Genomic DNA, 6,886 nt, shown 5'->3' with positions numbered 1-6,886 from the left:
GCCGAGTCTGCAACGGGGATGGGGACAGGCAGGTGTGGGTGGGTGGGACGGGCCGCAGCAAGAAATTCTGCCAGGGCATCAATGCAGGATCCACATGGTTTAAATCAGCTGCAAGAGGTTAATGGAACACGCAGAGGCACTCGAAGCACGGGAGTGACAACAGTGAGAAATCCTCGATAAACTGGAGCTCGGCCCAGCTGAATGAGCTGAGTGCAGAGCTCGCAGCTGAGTACTAAGGTGTGGACACCACCCCTGACACTCTGCTTGGGTTTCTCCAGAGGCAAAATAGCGTGCTAAATTACACTGAAACTCTTACACAGCAAAGGGTATCTTTGTTAAAACCATCTCTCTATTGAACTCACCTGGCTGGAGGAGCACAGCCAGGGTGGCAGGAGCTGCTGCTCGGGGGCAGTGCCTGCAGCAGGATAGCTGCAGGGGGCAAACCCCAGTGGGCAAGAGGCAGCACCCACCACCACACCAGCCCACCTGAGTGCTGGGTGGCATGGGATTCCCATGGGTTTTCAGGCAGATGGAGAACAGAGGATGACAGTAGCACATTCGGACTTCAGTGTGGTTATTGTCCACCATTTTGGACCTATTCCCTCTTCATTTAACTGCCCAGCACCAAGCAGTTCCCAGGGAGAGCAGCTGATCCCAGGCTCCCATCACCACAGCTCAAGTAGGGGAAGTTTAAGCTTACAAGTACAGTCAAGATGGAGAAACCAGCTAGTGCATGACAGCAGAGGCCACTGCTGTTACTGCTCAGAGACCAGATCTGATCCGTGGTCTCTGTTTTCAGCTGCTCACAGCACACAACAGATGCCTGATGGGACATCAGCACTAATTACTGATTAACCCTGAGTTGCAGAGTCTCACACCAGATAATGAGGTTAAGCACTATTGAAGGAAAATCCAAAAATGTTCCAGGTCCCTGTGGCTGCCAGGCATGTATAGCAAACTGAAATAACTCCTGATGAGGTTTCTATTTGACACATGTTGCTGCATCATTTGTGGAGGGAGACACCCAAACTCAGGTTTCTGCAGAGCTGGAAGGGACAGTCCCAGGGCTCTGCGCCTACGTGTGACGCCTGCGCTTGGTCCCCAGAGGCAGCCTGACCCCAGCTTCCTTCCCAGCCTCTCTGAACTCCCGGCCCTTGGAGGAATAGCACCGTGGTATTTTTAGCCTGTTTACAAAGACAGAGCAGTACATTTCTGTGTGACTTGCACTGAGTTCTGCAGTTGGCAGGTCAAATGGCAGCCATCTGGGCAGCAGTGAAGCAGTGGTTTGCCTGGGTAGGTGCTAGTATCAGAGAAGGAAAGAGAACCAGAAAGAGCACCAGAGAGTGACAATCTTGCCTTTCCCTTAATCAACTTTCTTCTGATGATGATCACCTGAGTGCCAAGAGTTTCAGCCTCCCCCCACTGGCAACCCAGCTCTGCAGGTACAGCATTATGGGAGCACCACAGGCTCCAGCTGCTCCCCTCTGTCATTGCTGGAGACAAGGCCAGAAGGAACCATAGGAATCCAGGAGCTGGATCTCCTACATGGTCTCCAGTGACAGCAGGATCCACTTCACCAATTTCTTTTTTGAAATGATATGGCTAAGCACAGCTGCTGGAAAGCAATGGCAACAGTTGTGTGAAAAGTAACCAACCTTTTTCAGCTCCTCCATGAAGTCAACTGGAGTTTGCGCACACAAGTCAAGCTAGCCTTTTGTCCACCCTGTCACATGCAGAGCAGGTACCATCTTTCCCTTTTCCTGCAGACCTTGTCAGGGTCACTGATGCTCATATCCTCACATCTTAAACTGGAGCAGTATTGTCATGTATGTTGTTTGCATACAGGTGTGCTTCTGTATGCTTAGAGCTCCCCCATGCCTCTGTGTCTGGGCAGTGTTGGGTAGAGGACACCAGGTAGGTGCCACCTAGTCTGGTTCAGTATGAACATTCTAAAGCTCATGCTGCAAGACCAGTGAATGACATTTGCCTCTCTCAACACTTACAAGTGGTGAGATGTTGTTCCAGTTAGCAAGTTTTAGTGAGGACAATATTACAGTTCCTTCACCAAATGCCACGTCAGCCCCATGATAGCTGCTCATGTTGCAAGGGATGGGGGCTGTGTGGGGCAGAGCACTATCTGATACTCATCACACTTTCCTGTTGCTCCTGGCCTCAGATGCTGAACCTCCCCTCAAAGTGAATGGAGTCTCCTTCCCTTCTCCTGCTGGAAGGTTTCCAGGCAAGTACACACCAAAACCTGCTCTGTAGCCAGGAGAAGACTCAGCCCCAGTAGACATCGTTTGCTCTTCTTCACAGAGTCTGGGACAAGCTGAGAAGCAGCCTTATTAGACCTCTTGCATCTGGTGCAGAGCAGTAGTAAATACTGTGTCACTTATATTTAGGAAAAACATGTTCATGCTGCTTTCTCAGAGCCCAGCGTAACTGGTGTGCAACTGTCTGTGCTGGAAAGTTGCCCAGGTCAAAACAAGTCAACACAAGATGTTTCATCTCAAAGCAGGACTCAGTAGAGCTGCGTGCTCAGACACAAGACCAGCAGAGGCCAGGCTATGGGTGGCCAACATGTACAGGCAGGGAAGGGATGTCTTGGAAGAAGGCTTGCACCAACACAAGTCTCCTGTGGTGACTGCAAGACTAGAAAGGTAGGGAAATCTCAGCCCATAGGGAGCCAAGTCAGCCTACAGTGCCTAAAAAATAGGCTCAAAGGACATGGCCCTAATGCTCTTCAGGGAGAGCCAGGCAGGTCAGAAATGCTTGGTGCTGAGCTGAGACAGGCAGGAGCAGCATGGGCTCAGTCCAGGGAGTGTCTTCCCACAGGTGCTCAGCCAGTCATGGAGAGTCCTGCCCTGCCCAGCCAGGGCCCCAGGAGCCACGTCAGCAGGACAGTTGCTGCTGGGAGAGAAGGCAGGGACCCATCTGAGTGGGGGACAGCCTTGTCCCACTCCTGGGTAGGGTTGCCTGCCTCCTGCAGCACCCTGAGCATCTCCAGCCCAAGTCTCACCTCTCTGCTGCTCCCACCAGGCATGTTCAGGGCTCTGCTACCTTCAGAGCTGCTGGCACAGTGAAAACCACCACCTTCTCTGTTTTGCACAGGCAAGGCAGGAGAAGAGAGCACCAGGTTACAATGAAAATATAAAGCCGTGGTGCCCTCCCTTGAAGGCAAAGCAACATCAGATGACGCCTGTGGGAGAGCTGCCCCCACCCAGGGGCTGTCAAACACTGGGCAGAGGATCCTGTGCATTCAGTGCTGCAGGCAAGCTGGGCAGAGGCAGCACAGCCAGGGGGATAAGGGTCTCCACCTGGCCCTGGGGGAGCTGCACTAGCCCAGGGATGGGGCTGAGACAGGTCCCACTGGGGCAAGGGGACACAGAACACCACAAACTGGAGGGTTCCCTCCCCTACAGCCAGTGCTGGCTCCCAGCCACTGCTCATGTCACAGCAGTGGGCAGGGATGCTGCTCAGGCTATGTCATGCTTCTTTTTTCTAGAATTACATACAGCTGCATTGGGAAGGAAAGGGACTGCTGTCTCCCGGGATGCTTGTGACAATACTGCAAAATATTTGTCAAAGCAACCAGTGTTCTGGAAGAAGCCCTCAACAGACAAGGAGAGAACAGCCAAGGGGTGCACCTGGCCCCCCAACCCTTCCCAGCATGGCAGATGGGCATCTCAGTCCCTCTGATCCTGTGAGCCCAGGGGAGCCACCTGGGAAACCTCCAGCACAGAGCACAACCTTCCATCCAGGGTACAAGGAGAGGCACCAGCCCCAAACACACTGCTTAAACTTTTACTTCCCAACCTTTGTACCACACAGAGGTTGGACTAGCACAAAGTTATTTGTTTCAAAAAGCTCTGGCTTGTCACCCCTTCAGAAGCTCTTGGTGTGGTTTATATTATGTTCCAAAATAGAAACAAGTGGTTGTAAGTGAGGCTCGCTGCAGGAATTCCTTTCCCTTTCCACATGCAGCCCAGACCTCAGGGTGGAATGGAGGGACACCATGGAGGGAACCCCATGGAGAAGCAAACCTGGCTCTAAATGAGGTGTCCCTCAGTGCATGCAGTGACTGCAGCACCAGGCACCCCGCTGGGCTCCTCCCTTGCTGGAGCAGCCCCAGGGCTGTTCTCACTGTCATGTCCTGCACCCCTCAAGCCTGTCCAGGGAGCCAGCTACGAGCAGGTCTGATTCTGTTCCTGGGCATTTATTTTCTTCTCCTCTGCATTGTCTCAGAAACACAAGTGCACTGAAGAGTTCCCCAATTCCTTTGTTGGAAAGTCCAATCACAACATTGTTCTTAGAAGGGAACAGACACAATCCTATTAGGCAGAAGAAAATGTATCTTTTGCTCTACTGAATGCAGTTACTTTAGTGATGTTAGCTTTGGTTTTAACAGCATTAAGTAGAAGAACTAATAATATCTCAGGCATGATTGAACTCAGTCACAATAACCTACAACGCCTCTGTTGTAGTGCAGAAAACAATACAATTAGAGTATGAAGAAATACTTTGACAAAGCAAGGAGCTTGTCATGCTTAATTTTCCCCAGCTTTCCCTAATGTAAGTCTATCAAGCACACTATATTAAAAATAATTTTTCTCCTCTGACAAATAAAAAGTCACATTTGATATCTACAGAAACTTGAAAAAAATGAAGGTCTAACCTGTACCACCAGCAGCAGCACACGTGCCAGCCCAGCCCTCTGGACAAAGTGCTTCTGGGGCACTTGCTACCGCCCAGGGAGCAGCTTTGGCCAGATGAGTGGCCCCAACAGCTGTTATGAAAGGCTCAGCAGAATTAAAATACCTTAAAGAGCAGAGATCCAGGTTGCCAAAAGCCCACTAGTTTGTATTTAGAATAAGAGACAACCTCTATGGATTTTTAAGATAGCTACAGCTTGGCTTTTTAAGAATCACATAAATTGTGTCACTCCAGGAGAGACAGGCAGAGTTCAGTCAGAGGTAGGCACGTTTTCATAGGAAACTGTTCAAAGAGTTTCTAATTTTTCAACGGTTATTTTCTAAAGCAAAACATCTTTTGATACACCATTTCTCTCAATGTATGTGTGTATATTTTCCAACTAATACCAGGATTACTATTTTACACCTTCTTTCTGAGAAACCCTGAATTTCAATGAACTGTGATCCTGAAGGTTGATTATTCAGGGAAACAAACTATTTCTAAGGATTTCTGCCATGCATTTGTATCTGTCAAGGTCAAGAAGATCTCGGTTCCAGACAAATAAACAATACACATATATATATTTTTTGTTCTACGGTTGCAATGTTTCTATGCAATTTCACTATGCAATATACCACAAACCTCAAAAAAATGGCAGCAGAAATAACACAGGACCTGGTATATGAGTTCCCTGTTTGGTCTTACTTCAAACTGGCTCCTACTGCAGTCAGTGCAGGCAAAAGCTGAGTAACAGAACATTATTTCTCCAACCCCTGCGTCTACTAAAAACTTCAGAGCTCAACTTAAAAATAACCTCAGCACTGCCTTCTAGTGCTGGTTGTCTGCAATAGTTGTTAACAGGACACTACTTGGTGCACTCAGAGATGATCTGGAAAGGTTTAGCTCCATCATACCTGGGTTTATTCAAAATTTCTGATCAGCTTCACTCTGAAAATCTGCCAGAACTGAAATCAAAGCTCTGAAAGAAACTCCGTATATTCACCTACCTGGTATTCCTCATTGCTCCTGAGAGCACATGTATTTTTACTACAGTACACTAGGACTGAAGTCCCCAAATGTCCTTCCAGCAACTCTGCTGCTCTGGAAGGAGGTTTTGTTTACCATGCATCCCATAACTGCTGATTTCATCCTGCCACACAACACGCTCACTTCCCTCCCCAAGCAGCGGGCAAGCACCACGTTTGTCTGAAACAACTAGTTTCTCAGAAGTTATTTTTCCTATATTGTACTGAGGTGGTTTTTTTAATGCATTGTTACCCAACAGCTGGCATCTAAGGGGAGATCACTTCATTTACTCCCTCAGGCCTATTTCTGGGCCCATCCCTGTGGCCACACACTTCAAAAACGACGCGCGCGCCTCGAGGAGAGGCTGTTGGGCACTGAGCTGAAGGACCTTCACGCTTTCAAACGTCCACAAAAACCCAGTCAGACAACAAGCAGGGATACTGAAAGCTAGAAATAAAACCCGAGATAAATCTGGAAGCACCTCAGCTCTGTACCCACTTAGTTCCAGCCAGGAGCAAAGCCAGAGAGGCAGAGGCCCTGGGCCGACACACCGACGTGACACAAGGCAGCAGCGTTAAAAGCATTAAAAAAAACCCAAAGAAGTGGACACGTTTTCATTCCCTGACCAAGGCCGCAGCCCCGGCGCTCAGCTCGCACACGGCAGGGCATCACACCTGCCTCTGGACCGACCTGCGAGGCGTTTTTCCCTGGCGTTCTTCCAGAGGCCGGCCCAGGCCCTGCCGGAGGAGCCCCGGGGCTGGTGGCTGAGGCAGCGCCTCAGGCGGGGCTGCCCCGGCGCCGACATCCCGATCCAGCCTCGGGATCCCGCCTCAGGATCCCGCCTCGGGGCGTCCCGGCTCCTGGACAGAAGCTGCAGCACCTCAGGGCCAAGACAGGTCCGTTCCCAAAGCGTTTGGCTCTGCCGCGGGGCTGGAAAAGCAGCAGGTCCGGCGGGGAGCGGAGCCGCGGGCAGGCCCGGCCCGCGCCCCGCGGCTCCCACCTCGTATAAACACAGCCCTTCCCTGCCGCCCGGGCTGATAAATAAAGAGCTGCTCCTGTTTTGGGAGCGCTGCACCTTTGCGTGCCCGCTGCACCGCGTTAACCAGCTGTGGGGCGGGCTCGGTGTCCGTGCGGCTGCGTTTGGGGGGGGCTTTGCTGTGGTGGGGGT

The sequence above is a fragment of the Chaetura pelagica genome, unplaced genomic scaffold, assembly GCF_000747805.2.
Source record: "Chaetura pelagica isolate M959 unplaced genomic scaffold, ChaPel_1.0 scaffold356, whole genome shotgun sequence".
Lineage (NCBI taxonomy): Eukaryota > Metazoa > Chordata > Aves > Apodiformes > Apodidae > Chaetura > Chaetura pelagica.
Note: the sequence above shows the minus strand (reverse complement) of the source record.